General features: G+C 43.8%; 1 pseudogene; it reads left to right on the top strand.

Annotated features, from left to right (window-relative positions):
- Positions 1–14,292: 14,292 nt before the first annotated feature.
- Positions 14,293–15,907, top strand: LOC148518900 (uncharacterized; annotated as a pseudogene).
- The last annotated feature ends 749 nt before the right edge of the window (positions 15,908–16,656 follow it).

The following is a 16,656-nucleotide window of genomic DNA, read 5'->3' as shown; positions in this document are numbered from 1 at the left end:
TCTTCGGTGCCAGGTACTGTTGGTGGTGGTGGGGGGGGGATAATGTTAATTTGGTTTATTAAGGAACACTCGGCATAGGAAATGAGGGGCAGGCACTGAGAGTGACAGCAAATGGGTGCTGGCTGCATTTCAAAGTCAATGGCTTGATGTTTTTATGGAGTAGATCAAACGCCTAATTGTCCATTTTGTGAAAGAAACTCTGAAGTCCTCTCTCTCAGGTGATTTTTAGATTACAATGGGTCGCAGAGCGTTCCGCCTCCCCCCCAGACCCCTTCCTTGCCTGTTGACCATTGCACCTATTGTATTGCATTGAGATCCTGACCTTTGGGCAGTGGAAGGGGTTAATAAGGACTCACCAGCAGTCCCCCATACAAACACCTCATTTAACAAAGTAACGAGTTGTCTCGATAAACTGGCTCCACTCCAGCCCAGTGATAAGGGATGAGCTGATTGTGCCATTTACTTATGTAAACAGACTGAAGGAAGAAAGTTAAGTACTGATATTTATTGTCTTCAAAGGGAACTTCTCTTGTCTGTGTTCAGGCACTTGTGCAATATATGTGTCAATTGTGGGCTCAAGGACTAATGTTATGTGTTTTGTTTTTGTTTTGTTTCGTCCTTTATTTATTGTATCTTCATGAACAATATAAATATTTCCATTTATTCATGGTTGAAAAACAACTGTAATATAAAGGTCTTCCTAGTCCCTTTCCACCACCCAGTATATATAAAAATCTCATAGGACAGTGGTTCACAACTCCTGTGCTCAGGTAACCCCAACAGGTCATGTTTTCTAGATTTCTTTAATCATTCACAGATGTGTTGATCTATTTGGCCTGGTCTGTAATTTTCCCACAGACAGAATTCCAGAATACATGACTTGCTGGGGGAACTTTTGAACTGGAATGGAGAACCATTGACAGTAGAGGAGAATAACTCCGTTTTAGGCAATCTATGCACTATGCACTATGAGGGTTGTACAGACAGCACTTCAAGTACATGTGATCCCCCTGCTAGGACACACTGATTAATATATGAAGGAACACTTTTTTTGTGTGCAAATATTTACTGTGATGCAGTGTTTAGATACCATGTTTTGATACATCTACCACCTGTCTTGCTTTTTGTCCCAACATATCTGGAATTAGTAATTAATGCTGAAAATAAGTCACTTTTTGATAGGTGGCTATCTGTACACAGGGGTGGTAGTCAAATGACTGCTCACAAACTAAACCACTTACCTACGTACAAAGAATCGAAGAAGTGCCACAATTTATTTTAATTGTACATTGTAGCAGGACTAATTGGTTTTTTTTTTTACATTATTAGCACAGCTATGTACTAAATGCAACTGGCATGGACAGCGGTAGCGTTAACCGATGTCGCTCCAGTTACATCCCGGAGTATCGGAGGAGTCTTTCACATTTTTGAAAGACTTGCCCTGGGAAATGGATACTGCGCACGTAAACAGTGTCAGTTTTGGTGGCTGAGGGAGAGTACAATTCCTCTCCTCCAAATATTCTTCCGTAGGCCTAAAGCAGTTTATGCCATCCAAGAATAGGCAATGCATGGAAACCACTTTTACACAGCCCACACCATGACCACATGGTCTTCAAGGCATCCCACCAGTTTGAGCTCTAGAGATATCCATGGTTGAGCACAGGTGGTTAAATCAAATTGACTAAGGTACTAATTAAGTTGCCTGTTGTGAAGCATGGATATCCTTAAAACCTGGACTGCTGTGGTGCCTTGAGGACGTAGGGCCATATTCAATTTGAGGCGAAAAGTCTGAGGTCGGACTTTTCGCCATCATCGCCGATTTTCCAGAGGATAAAGTTTTGGGCGCGTGCTTGCTTATCCCCGTATTCCATTAGGAATCAGCGAAAATGGGATCCGGCGGAAAGGTAAGGATCAAAGTCCTCTCAGTTTTTGGGGAAATCAGCCTGTCACCCCCAAAAGATGGTCTGACATGGTGGATCACTATGGGTACTCCCGATTTGGCCGGCTGAAGGTAATTGAGGTTTTTAAACAGCCGCAGCAGGTGCATTAATGCGTCTTTGAAGAAGTGGTGAAGAATAGCATTTAGCTTTATTTATTTTTTTAAAATAACTAGTCCCATCAAATTTGAGGTACATGAAAACGGGTGCAAGCATATTTTTGAGTCCCTAAAATGATTTTTAAAAATTCTTCACCTGCCGCAACCACCCGCAAACTAGAAAACACCTGCCACATACTTGGGAACCCCCCTGAATCAATTTAGCTAGTTTTTAAGTTTGTCCCCCAAAATGAAACCACTTTTTTTCGGGTGCCCTATGCTTATTTTTTAAAAAAAATGTTGACACAGATTACTTTAAGGGGGCATTCCAAATGCTGCAGGGTACTTTTTTTTAATTGTACACCCCAAAACCCCAATTCTGCGCTTTTATTCACCACCTATGCAGTGGTGAATACTTATCCCCGTTTTTTTACAAAGACTTTTCGCACCTGCGAAAAGTCTTTGAAATTGAATATGGGGATCAGTGAAAATGGCGAAAATGATGTCGATAAATTATCACCGGTAACCTGTTTTCGTAGCCTAATTGAATATGGCCCATAGTTTGAGAACCTCTGTAATAGTATACTTATAATTTTACTAGAGCTGCATGTTTTTCAGATCCCTTCAGTATCACAAATGAAATAATTAGCACCACCTGTGAATCTTCTAAAATGTCAGCAAGTAATGAATAAGCATGTGCACCAACTAGAAGATCTGGAAAATATGCACTGTTATGCCGCTTATCCACATAGCGATTTAAACAAGCGATTGCACGATAACGACGTCGTTATCGTGCAATCGCTTGTTTAAATCGTGCATGTATTGGGCCGATTTTGATCGTAAACGACCAGCGATGCGCGCGCCCGCTGGTCGTTTCCGACATCTATCATCGCCCGTACATGCTGGTCAACCTGATGATCTCGTCAGGTTCAGCATGTGCGGGGATGATGGATGTGCCTAAACTAAAGGAGAGAACGTTCAGTGTAGGCACATCAAAGACATGGAAAGGACAGCACGCTTACAATGTCGTAATCGTGCTGTCGTTTCCATGTCTTTTAGTGGATACGCACCTTTACACTACTATAGACCTTCAATATTGTTAATTATTAATTCTGTATAACATAATACACCATTCAGTTACATGATGGTACATACAATTATGCAGAAACTGCAGCATTGTATGAAAAACATGCTTGGATAAATAGGCCCTATAATAATTCCTTGCACTTCAAATAATATATTCATTGTAATGCTCTCATGATTTCACTAAATGTTACATTCTGCCAAATCTGTCATCACAACCTCCCAATATATCATAGGGCCATAGAGCCATGAAGATTACTTTAACTTTTATTGCACTTTTTGCAATGACATGTTCTCCAAGATCTGTAATATAAACACTGTTTATACCTAGAAAGCATGGCAATAAAACAATAGGAGCCAGAAAGATAATTCAGTAAATGTAAAGGGGGAAGGGAGACAGTGAAAATTGCTATTGGCATTTGAGGCCAATTAGATGCAGATGACAGGTATGTATCTGTTTATGGAATAACCAATTATAATGTTCTCATCACTCATCTTTTGCAGCGGGACAGTACACGTTGGTGTTTTTTTGATGCTTGTACACATTATAAGGAAACAATGCTGTAATTATTCAGTCAGTGCACCCTGTGATTGGCAGTTTGCCTGATATAGCAGTGCGTGTGGTGCAAGAATCGCTGCAGTGCACTATAATAGGTTGATTATTGGGCATGTTGGTCAGTGTGGTTTGAACGTGACGACTGTTGGAATGTTTAGTCTTTCATCTTCAGAACATCAGGGCCGGAGTGAGGGCCACATGGACCTGGAGCTGAAAATGATCAAGGGCCTATTATGAAAAGCAGGGAAGGTGTGATCAGTGCTGTGTGGGTGTGGCCAGTGCCATGTGGACATATACACCCCTATTCTCTCAGCCCCAATGTCTCCATAAAAATGTAAAAAAAAAATTATAAAAGCTTAATTTTGTGAGGTAAATAGAAATACAATTTTACTACTTATTTATGGCTGACAGTGTGGAGAGCAGATGGCCAGTCAACATCATGTTGTCATGACAATGGGCCTATTTTTATGTGGAGGCCTGGAGCTGAAGCTCCATCTGCCCCATTGTTAATCTGGCCCTGCAGAACATTGCTTCTCAAACAATAAGCCTCATTTATCAACGAGTTTATCACTCGAAACTAGTGATAAATATCACTTTTTATGATAAATGGTGCTCAGCCAATCAGCTCCCAGCTGTCAACTGTTAGAAAAATGACAGTTGGGAGCTGATTGGCTGGAGCACCATTTATCATAAAAAGTGAAATTTATCACTAGTTTTGAGTGATAAACTCGTTGATAAATGAGGCTGTCTGTTCTTAGGACCCCAAACAGTCATGAGGACAGAGTTCATGTTTTTTGGGTCTCCTCACAGAATCACAAGTGAAATAATTAGCTATAGATCTTTAAACATGTGTCAGAGAGTAATGAATACATCTGTGCTCCTGCTAGGTGACCTGGTAAACATGAACTGCTTGGGGTCCTGAGGACTGAGTTTGAGAACCACTGCATTAGCAGATCTCAGCGGTACTGCAAGTGATCTAGGTTCCAGACAGAGCAGGATTAACAACAGAGCAGTTGATCAGAGACCCCCCTAACATAGCTACTTTACCAGCATGGGGGGCACTTTGGCATGTAAACTGGGGTTTCTGTGTGGCATAATGTGACCTGGGGGCACTACAGTGTGTTTAACACATTTGTGGTGCTGGGGGGTACATATTATACTTTTTAATAACATTGCCAGCATATCTTATTGACAATTTTTTTGTGGGGGGACCCCCCACAGTTAGCTGTCCTGGGGCTCCCACAAACCTTAATTTGGCCCTGATTCCAGGTGCATAAGGCACGACAGGCTAGACATCATTATTGAGATTGTGAGCCATCAGGATGTTGTGTTTTTATCCACCCCCAGCTACATTGTTAAATAATAACTCTTGAATGTTCTGTAATAATGCTTTATGTGCTATACTACTGGTATAAGAAAAGAACCTAGAGCCAGCCTTTGGACTTATGCAAACTTACAAATGTTTACTTGTATAGTGTTATACTATATAGATGGCAGGGCTTATTACTTATTCTTATTACTAAAAAAAAGTTTTAAACCAGAGTTTATATTCTATATTATGTGTTTTTTTATCTGTAAGTGTAAAGCTCTTGAGTCCTTTTGTTAGAAAAGTGCTATATGCATGATATAATTGCTGTTATTTTTTATCTATTCACGTTATTGTTTAACAAAAATTAATTACCTTACACTGTCTATCAGGGACGGACTGGGGCTGTAGATCAGCCCTGCCAGTACGCCCTGTGCTCATGCCTTAGGCGTGCTCGCTCGTGAAGGGAGTGTGGTTGTTTCAAGGGGGTGTGGTTATTTCAAGGGGGTGTGGTTGTTTCAAGAGGGTGTGGTTGTTTCAAGGGGGTGTGGCACGAGTCACAGGGGCCTGGCCTCACTGCACGCCCCCCTCTCTTCCCAGCTGAGTCCAGCACACCAGCCCATCACTGCCGCCACCCCTTCCATCTCTCTGAGCTTACATAGTGAATCCGGAGGCGGGCGGGGCACTTCTGCCCTCCTCGAGCCGGCCCTGAGACCATCGGCCCTTCTGGCATTTGCCAGAATTGCCCGATGGCCAGTCCGGCCCTGCCGTCTTTATATAGTATAACACGATACAAGTAAACATTTGTAAGTTTGCATAAGTCCAAAGGCTGGCTCTAGGTTCTTTTCTTTGTTGTGCTAATGCAAATTTCCAATGCAAATTAATTTAATTTGTACGCTTGCAAGCAGGGCCCTCTTACCTCTTTATCTGTGACTGTCTGCTATTAGTCTCGTTTTATTAATGTTTTATTCCCAATTGTAAAGCATAGCGTAATATTCGGATGCTATAAATAACTGTTAATTAGTAGGGCCCGAGTAATTGAGTGCGTCTCTCTATTTTAAATGTCCCTATATTATACTTTTTTTGTTTAAAAACACCTGAACGCACTGACCATTACGACTTGAGAGAAAAATAATAATTGTAATTAGTTTAACTTTTAAATGACATAAATAATGGATCCTTAGAGATCGAATTGCTTTGTAAACCTTCTGTCTTCTACAAGTGTTACGTTATGTTTTGTTATGTTCAAGTGCTACATGCTGAATCATTACTAGGTGACACCAGCTACTGTCTAACTTATAGAAACACGTTTACAATTTCCTTTCAGCAACAAAGACTTGAATAAACTCAGATTCACACCTACGAGAAGGAGGAGACTATTTTTGGCTCCAGATTAGCCCTGTGCCAGCCGCATTGTAAACCGTCTTCACAGGTGAAATGTTTTGCTTGTCTCACACCTCTATGAGCTTATTATAAAAACTGACATTTTATGATTATATACTGCACTACGTTAGTTATGGAGGTTTCTCAAAACAATAAGGACTTTACTGACTCTTGTATGGCTCAACCATCTTTTCATATACTGTAGGTCCACAGGTCATGTTTTAAGAATGGGTTTGACAGTACACTAAAACAATTACTGTTTTTGGGCCTGATTCAGAGCCGGTCGCTATTTGCGGTCATTTGTTCAACAAAAAGGGGTGGCTATTCAAATGTACCGTTCGCTCTTTGCGGTCTGTTGACGCCTCTATGTCTGAACGAGCGAACAAAACTTGCGGTTGTAATTTTGAAAAAGACGCCCCCTGGCCGCTCGCACCATACGTCATGTCCGCTAATATTAGATTAATCGAGTACATCGAACAGCGTATGAACTGCTCGCTATTCTTGTGGCTGGTGTTTGCTACCACAAATTTGCGAGCAGTTCTGGCTATAAAACAACCAGGTGACGTGGTCAATGACGCTGCTGTTTTAATTATGCACACCCATAAAACGCCCGTTTTGACCTTTAAGCACGCCTGCGTTCTGAATTCCACTCCCCGTTTTCAAGCACCTTCCCCTGTTACCACCCACATACGCCTCCTCCTGTCACTCATATTAGCAGGCATTCGCTATTTAGCGAACAAACGATTTTCGCCCGCACTGACTGGTTCGCGCATGCGTATTACGATCCGTATGCATGCGCAGTTGGGCAAACATCGCTCGGAGCGAACGAGCGGCCGCTTACGAGCGACTCTGAATCAGGCCCTTTGTGCATGCCCATATTGTGCTCAAAAGATGTTGCCTGATAATGGTACTACAAGTTTTCTTTATGATAATTTGTTCATTGGTACTGCCTTATAATGTTTACTGATTGGTAGTTTTGCCCCAGCAGAACAAATGTAAATAAGTTAAGGGGGGAATTCAATTAAGGTCGAATCCATTCGCCGGCCGAATTCGCTCTTTACTGCAGTGGGATCTCACACAAAAGTCTTCACTGCCCCATAGGGTAGCGAGCAATTTTGTGCGAATTGGGCATTCTGCCAGCAGGGCGAAGGGTGCGAGATGGGATGCCGTTGCTGGCGTTTAGACGTCATGGCAATTCGCACCCTTCGTCGGTAACTGAATTCCCCCCTAAGGCTACAGATCTGACAAAACAATATAAAAAATTTGAACTTTCTCCACTCATTTCATATTGGTCACAGTTTTTGATGAGTTTGGGGTTGATGTATCGGGCGGTGAAAATAACGGAGATATGGACCAATGGTAGGGATGTTATATGTCTCTGATGTCCCGGGATCGTACTGTAATCAATCGAGCTCTGCACTGCCTTTATATCGGAGACAAACCGCCTCTGGGCACTAGGACCCAGTGGCTTGCCAGAACCTAGAGCTCTGACATCTGCTACTGCACATGTGCTGCACTCTGGAACGTCTTTCCTCAGAAACCGTCCAAGCTAGTAGACATGTGCCTTAGGGTCCCGCAAGCAGGTGTATTGGAGGCTGACAAGGAGACAACATAACAAGCGCTGTGAAACTTTGATGTATGTTGTTCCAGCAAAAGGCATCACTACCCGTTCGCTCATAGCTGGCCGATTGTCGCTTTCTGCGCATGCATATGCATTGCACGTGCGCGAACCAGTGCAAGAGATCGGGAAGAGTTCACTCATTGCGCATAGACTGGCCAGCACAGTGAGTGACAGGAGAAGACGTTGGTGGGTGGTGACAGGGGCTGGCTGCTAGAAACGGGGGAGTGGAGGTGCGAACGCAGGCGTACCTGAGCCTCTCAACGCTGTTTCAGAGGCGTGCATAATTAACAGTCAGCGTCATAGTACACGTCACCTGGTTGTATTTCACACTGAAGTGCTCGCAGTGCTTGCGGTAGGGTATAGTCAACCTCAAATGCTGCATTCGCTTCCGATTGTACCCGATGTACCGATGGTTGCATACACTTCCTGGAGATGACGTGCATAAGTGGGCGTCTTAAGACAGCCAGGTGGGCTTCTACATATACTGAGCGATCGCACACCAAGACATAGTGGGCATGCTTATGCCTAGCTGTGCGATCGCATGATGTGCCATCGCTGGGTGCGAGCGCACGCATCTAGTGAGCGGCTCTGAATCCGGTCCTCTGTCCTCAGGACCCCACACAGTCCACGTTTTGCAGGTCATCCAGCAGGTGGATGGCCTGCAAAAACTGGAGCTAGTATCATGCTTGTAATTCTGTGAGGAGACCTGGAAAACATGCACTGTTTGGGATCCTGAGGAACGAGTTTGAGAACCTGTGGCTAATTAATGGTATAGGACACAAGTTCTCAAACTTGGTCCTCAGGACCCCTAACAGTGCATGTTTTCTTGGTCTCCTCACAGAATCACAAGTGAAAATCATTAGCTCCACCTGTGGATCTTTTAAAATACTTTAGTGAGTAATGCATACACCTGTGCACCTGCTGGGTGACCAGGAAAACGTGACCTGTGTGGGGTCCTGTGGGCAGAGTTTGAGAACTACTGGTATAGGGCAATGGGGGTGGGAGTTATGTAACTGAATATTTGGGTTTGGCAAGTGAGTCAGGATAATTGCTGCACAAAATGAACATTCATTTATAATTAACAGTTTTCTTTTAAATGTTCTATTTGTGTAGAAATCACTCTCCAAGGGGGCAACAAGTTTGACTCCATAAATCAGGAGATTGCTGTATAATAAATGGGCAAGAATAACACCCTAATAATATTCATTAAGATTAATGAGTCTGTTGGGTAACCTAAATGCAAAAGTGCAATGAAAAGTAATCAACAGTGCACTGTGGTGTATATAGCAAAATGTAAAAAGATGTATTGGTGTCATGCTCTGAATAACTGGTATATTTTAGCATTTAATAAATAAGCAGAAAAAACAATAACATTTTCACCCACGGACCATTAAATCAAAGAAACACAAACTTGCAGCTCCAGGCTTCTTTAGCTTCCGGGAAGGTGACCAGTTTTTTACACTTGTCAAAGTGGATACGTCTCCTGCTATCAAAACCAAAATGAAATCGAGGTAACATCATCTACATCATAATGTGATTAGGGATGGACATCGGAAGCCGGGCATCGAATGGCTGTTGGCAGAGCCGGCTCCAGAGGTAGCCGCGCCCTGTGCTGGCTCGGGGTAAAGCGCCTCTAGTTGCGTGTCGACCGAAAATGGGGGCGTGACCTAATTACCATAGACCACACCCCCTATGTGATGTTGTTTGGGGGCATGGCATTTTCGCCTGTTTCAATTATCCCCATATTCCATTTCAAAGACTTTTCACCGGTGCGAAAAGTCTTTGTAAAATAACGGGGATAACTTTTCTCCATTTTCTTAAATGGCGAAAAAAAGTGCAGAATTGGGCTTTTGGGGTGCAGACCTGGGAGTGTCCCCTAAAAGTATTCTGTGTCAAAAAATTAAAAAAAAAATCTTCAGGACACCTCAAAAAAATGTACTTTCATTTTGGGGGCGAAAATATAAATATTGGGGAACAAAGTTTTAAACTAGCAAAATTGATTTAGTAGGGGGGTTCCCAAGTATGCGGCAGGTGTTTTCTAGAATGCAGCTGGTAGTGGCAGGTACATTTTTAAAGAATTTTAAAAAATTACTTTAGGGACTTAAAAATATGCTTGCACCCATTTTCATGTACCCCAAATTTGATGGGCATAGATATTTAAAAAAAATATAAAAAATGCTATTCTTCACAGGCGCATTTATGCACCTGCCGCAGTTTTTTAAAAACCCGACTACCTTCAGCCGGCCAAATCGGGGGTACCCAAAGGGATCCCCATGTCAGACCATCTTTAGGGGGGTGCCAGGATGATTTCCCGAAAATTCCCAGGACTTTTCCATTCTTACCTTTCCGCCGGGTCCTGTTTTCGCCGGATTCTAATTGAATACGGGGCTGAAGCGGGCACGAGCACGATACTTTATCCCAGAAAAAATGGCGATGATGCAAATTGAATATGGCCCATAGATGTATCTTTTATTTGCATTGTTGCTATGCCAATATATGAGCTCAGACCTGATTTGCATTATAATAATAATAATAATAATAATTTTATTTATGTAGCGCTTTTCTCCTAAAGGACTCAAAGTGCTTTACATTTACAGTACAAAATACAAAATAAGCTTAAACAAGGGACATTAGTGAAATGCTTGGGTGAATAGGTGAGTCTTGTCTATTTTTGAAGGATTCTAGAGTGGAGGCCTCTCGAACTGTGCGGGGAAGTGAGTTCCAAAAGGTTGGAGCCACAAAACTGTTAATAGTCCTTCGTCAATGGATCGCAGTAATCGAGAGGGACGGTAAGGAATCAGAAGCTGCTTCAGGTACCCTGGGCCATGGTCATGTAGGGCTTTGTAAGTTAGTAAGCCATATAATAGTATATCAACCCAGTAGGTCTGTTGTCATTAGTGCAATCTTTTCTTTTTTTTTTAATTGTCTATAGTAGTGGTTCCCAAACTTTTTTTATTTCATGGCGCCCTAAAGTGCCAGCTTTGTTTTCACAGCTCCCCTGAGCCAAAAGTTTGTTATTGAGAAATTCAGAAAAATGTAGTGAAGTAGTAAAGTGAAGAAAATTGAGCTTATCTGTCATCCTTAGGTTTAGTTATGTGGTGGTGGACAGGTTTCAGCTTCTGTTTGTCCACATATTTACATTACATTGACCAGAAATAATTTTATTTGGTGCTGGACAACCAACCTGAGGCACCCCTACAAGTGTCCTTAGGCACCCCAGGGTACCACAGCGCACAGTTTGGGAACCACTGGTGTATAGAATAGATTTGAAAGTGCAGAGAACATATGACTGCGGTTCCTCTGCCAACGCCTTTCCGCTCTGTCAGACCAAAATGTGTATGAAGAAACAATTTTTTTAAATTGATTTATAATCTGTATTAATTGTAGAGTTCATAACAATAGGATTATACTAGCATGTGTTCCTCCATTGCGTATTGATGTGATTGTACAGAAAAACAATCATTGATTTAAATAGAACTGATTCAAGCCTTACATGTTGAATTACTTGGTGTAATGAGAGGAATATTGTTACCGGTCCGGTGACACAAAGGCCTTATTGCTCAATGCTGAATCCTAACATAAACACCTAATTACATATATTAGTCTATAGACATATTGCGTTAATTAACTTAATGTTTTCCTTTGGAAAGGTGTTTGGATGGTCTGTTTTGTGTCTGCAAACAAGTTTGCTGAAATCTAATCTTTTGCCTTTTGATCGTGAACAATGAGACTTGTCATGACATGTTCACCTCGTCTCCGACCTAATTAAGAGACCACTTCACAGTAATAACTGTCATATTGCAATGTCTTTTTTTAATAATGGCACTAATTTGTTCCTATTCTCCCCCTCACTTGATAACTAATAAGGTTGTTTATAGAGAACTTCGGTGAACTGAGATTTAAGAAAAAAACGAAAAACTTTCTTTGATGATTCTAAATACTTCACTTTCCTAGAGCTTCATGGGAAATTCTGCAACAGGATGTTCTCCTTGGGATTGCGTCAATGTCTTCCAGGTGCTTCCGTTACTTCCCACACTCCAAAGTCTTAAGGTGCCCACACACAAAGTGATATTTTACCCGATCTGGCCGATGCCGACGTATTGGAACGACAGATCGTGTAAAATATGCTGAAATCGTGAGTCCCCACTCACGATCACAATGCGATGCATGTCCCCACTGGTCGCACATTGAATCGTCAGATCTGCCGTGGTGTAGGGCAGATCTGATAATCTAGGATGCAATACACAGTGAAAAGTCTGCATGCAGGAGAGATCGTTTGAAGATTGGACACCAAATTGTGTGCATATCGTGTGCAGAGCTGCCGTGGAGAGTTTCAAGGGAAATCGTACATAAATCGTACACATCGGCTGATCGTGAGTACGTCGGTATGTGTGTGGGCACCTTTACTGACGGGTTACTTGGCTTCTGATGAAAAATTATCCCCTGTGTGTGTTGTCAGTGTGGTAGGTAATGTAGGGAGAGATGTATCCAACCTCTTAAAGTGTGGAGAAGTTACCCATAGCAAACAATCAACTTTGAGGTACTATCTATCAAGTAATACTTTCCATCCTGGAGGGAGCAGCCCGATTGACTGTGGGGGGGCGTGCCAGCACGCAGGGGCGGACAGGCGCCGAGTGTTTGCGGGCGGGGCAGGGGGGCAGAGCCACGCAATCGTGTCAATTTGGCCCCACGTCCCCGCTACACACTGCCCATATTACAGGCATTGTGAAGAAGGGGACGGGGACAAAATGACGTGATGCAGCGTGAATCGCGTCACTGCCCATCCCCGATGTGGCGGTTTTACATGTAATTGCGGGGGGAATAGGAGGGGTCCGCAGCAGCCGGGAGGTTTGTCTGCCTTCCCGGGAGGACAGGAGCAGCACCCGATTTTTGTAAGGCTCCCGACCAAATCGGGAGGGTAGGCAAGTATGTATCAAGTATATTGTTTAAAAGAATAGTTAGAAGCTGGTTGCTATATGCACTAGGCCATACTTAGCTACTCTCCCGAAATGGTCGGGAGCCTCCCGAAAATCAGGTTGCGGTCCCGACCACCCGGAAGACTAAGCAAGTTTCCAGGAACTGGCCACAGCCAGCCCTCACCCCCCTGTTGCCGGCCACTTACTATGCATTCCGGGGGATCAGATGACGTGATTCGCATTAAATCGCGTCATCAAAGCCCTGCCCCCCGCTGTACAGTACCTGTATTACCAACTCTGCACGGTTAAGGCCACGATGACGCCATTGAGCCGTCACACCCCCCGCTCCGCCCACCTACTGTGTTCAGAGAGCCGACCTGGCTGTCCCCTCCCGAAAGGGACAGCCTAAAGGTAGGCAAGTATGCACTGGGCCATACTTGCCAACAATCAGCTCCCTCCTTCCGGAGGGTGCTGATTGTCGGCTAACAGCAGGGGGCATATCCAGACAGCTGTGACACATTGGGGGCGGAGCCGGGGCAGGGCAGCACGATCGCGTAATCATGGCCCTGCCCTTTCTTCAAAAATGCTGTTATTTTCGGCACTGTGAAGCAGGGGGCGGGGCCACGATGACTCATGTCAGCGTGAATTGCGTCACCGCCCCCCCTCTGCGGGGATTTCTATTGTATCCTGGGGCGAGATTGGGAGGGTTGAGGAATGTCGGGAGGCTTGCCTGCCTTTCCGGATTTTAGGATTCTTGATACATGTCGCCCAAATAGTGTGGCAAGGACTGATGTGAGTGATTAAATATTCTCTGTCAAGGCAGCGTAATACTGTATGTGTGCGCTATATAAATTACTGTTAATAATATATGGGTTCCTAGTTTTATTTTTCACCCACATTTTTTCACACTTTGCCTATACAGTTTTTGTTGTTGATATATTCTATAAATTAGTAAATTTGATTGACCTAATTCCGTACACGTTATTTACCTTATCCAAGATGGGCTCTTGATATTTTTCTCTTTGGTGCAGTCTCAGATAAAGCAACCATTTAACAGACCAGTAACACCCCTTTCAGACATATTGAGAATCCCGGGAATTTGGCCTGCCTCAACCAAATTCCCGGGTAGCCACATATGTTTGAAAGGTACCTACCCGGGAACATGTTCCTGGGTAGCCGACCGTTCAATCGACCAGGGTTTTTCCCGGGATTACCCTGCTCATGTCTGAATGGTGCTACCCGGGTATTTACTCCCGGGCCTCACCAAACAGCTTGTGATTGGCCAGACGCGGCTGCCTATTGATGACATCATCAGTGGCAGCCGGAGAGCGGAGGACAGACGCCACACATAGCGCTACAAGGCAGTGTAGTGCTACAAGGCAGATTTAGGTGATGGAGCAGCTGCCATACATGCTGCAGAGAGGCCCGCAAGACTACAAGGTGAATTTGGTGCTGACAGGTGAGAGAGTGCAGTACCAGGTGTTTGGAGTGGAGAGGAGAGTGGTGCCAGGTGTGTACAGGTGGTTGCAGATCATGTCACATTGGAAGGAGGAGGAGGTCCGTGAGCTCTTACATGTGAGGGGGGAGGAGGAAATAAAAGCTCAAATCACAGGCACTGTTAAGGATGCCATGATCTATGGCAACATTGCCAAAATCCTGGCCAGCCGGGGCATTGTGAAGACACAGCAGCAAGTCCTTAATAAGCTAAAGAGCCTAAAGAAGCAATATTCAAAGGTTCATGACCACAATGGTAATCGCAGTGGTGTGGGAAGGATGGAGTGGCCCTTATATGATTTATTCAGTTCCGCTTTTGAGCATTCAGCACTATGCAACCCCATTGCTCTATCTTCATCAAGTGATGATATCACACTGTCTGCAACAACGACATGCACGCCTTCAACAACTCCTAAGAGTAGCCAGCAGAGCCCGGCATTACCACAGGTCCTATTTGATGACGCAGATGAGGACTCATCTAACACCATGATCACTGCACCAAGCACTGGCACAGATGTGACCTCCATTGCAAAGGCAAGATTCTGAGTCTGAGCCACAGACCCAGGGAGACAAGCCCACCCTACGCGGTAACAGTAAGTTTAATTCAATTAACTTTATGTTCTGCTGCGTTAATCTATGTAATGTTCTAGTTCAATGTCTAGTATATTTTCTCTGGTAAACAGAAATTAATATTTTGTCTATTGGGTTAATTAAAGCATTATTGTAATGCTTCTATATTATACAGGTACAGGGTTTTTGAATAAAACTGTATTGTTTCTGCGTTCAGCTTGTAGTGGAGGATGGTCACCGAATGCAAGGAGACGTGCTGCTTTTTGAATTTGGGCCATTTATTATTTTGTGATTCCTGTATTTCAGATATTTTTTACATCTGTTGCTTAATGTTTTCTCTCTTTTACTTTCAGATTTCATAGTGCCAACAAGTAAAAAGAAGAAGAGCAAAGTAGAGGTTGCCACCAAAGCAATGACAAATATTGTATGTGAACAACTGCGCGACCTAGATTCGGAATGACAGACACAAGAGGATGCCAGACTGCAGCGGTTCATGGCCAATGAGAGAGAAACGCAGAGTAAGTTACTAACGGAACTGATAGCTATGCAGGAAAGGCTTAGACGCGATAACCGCAAATTTTTTGCACAAATATTGAGCATAATCCACTTCAAACCAACACATGTTCCACCACCCACCCATTTTGCCCAACAAGCTAATTATCCAAGCTCATTTGGGAAACCATCCCAATATGTGCAACAACCTCAGTCTCCCACCTCATTTGAGCATACATCACAGTATGACCAGCACGCTAATTTACCCACAGCATTTGGCCCAGCTACATCCCAGTATGCGCAACAAGCAAAGTCCCCCACAGAATTTGGGCCAAATACATCCCAGTATGCGCAACTTGCAAAATGCCGAGCCTCAACGGGACCTATATCCCAACATGCGCAAACACCTCAGTCACCCTCAACATTACAGATAGTACATTGGATAATGTAATTGAAGGTCAATTATTTAAAGATACTTTGTCTACTAATACTCTGTCACAGGAAGTTACTCCTGACAAGAACACCGTATACAGAAATATATAACTGTGCTATGCAAATATATCTAGTGATGTTAACATGACATATCTCATCTTATTGTTTGAAAATGTATGGTTTTGTGGTGTTATTTCTTTAAGGATATTCTGTGGGTGTAAACAAGGTTATAACTAAAAATTGTGGACCTAATTGTTTTATTTAAAAGCGTTGTTTGATGCCTTAGAGCTATATGCACACTTAGGGCCTGAATCAGACTTGGGAATAGAGGGGGTCATTCAGACTCGCTCGCGAGCGCAGGACGCTCGCAAGCGGGTCGATGTTACCCCAATGCGCATGCGCACGAAGGAGGGTGCTCCTCCGTCGTGCGCATGCGCGAGACCCGGATAGCGACAGCCAAGCTGTCGCTCCGGGTCTCGCACTAAAGGGGGCGTGCTGTCGATGGTGACTGACAGCACGCCCCCTTTGGTGGGCGTGCCGGGGGCCTTGCTGCCAGACGGAGGCGTTCCCATGGGAACGCCTACCGTCTGAAGCCAGCCCCTCTGACATCAGTAGTGATGTCATTGGGAGTGATTTTGGCTCTGATAGAGCCAAAATCACTCCAGGGCTTGCGGCAGCGAGACCCTACTGCAGGGTCTCCGTCGCAAGCCCGATGGTCGCGATGGTTTTGACCATCGCGACCATCATCATGGACACTCGCTATAGCTG

This window comes from Taudactylus pleione, unplaced genomic scaffold (assembly GCF_031769625.1).
Source record: "Taudactylus pleione unplaced genomic scaffold, aTauple2 ptg000198l, whole genome shotgun sequence".
NCBI lineage: Eukaryota > Metazoa > Chordata > Amphibia > Anura > Myobatrachidae > Taudactylus > Taudactylus pleione.
The sequence above is the reverse complement of the archived record's forward strand: the minus strand, read 5'-3'. Positions and strand labels throughout refer to the sequence as shown.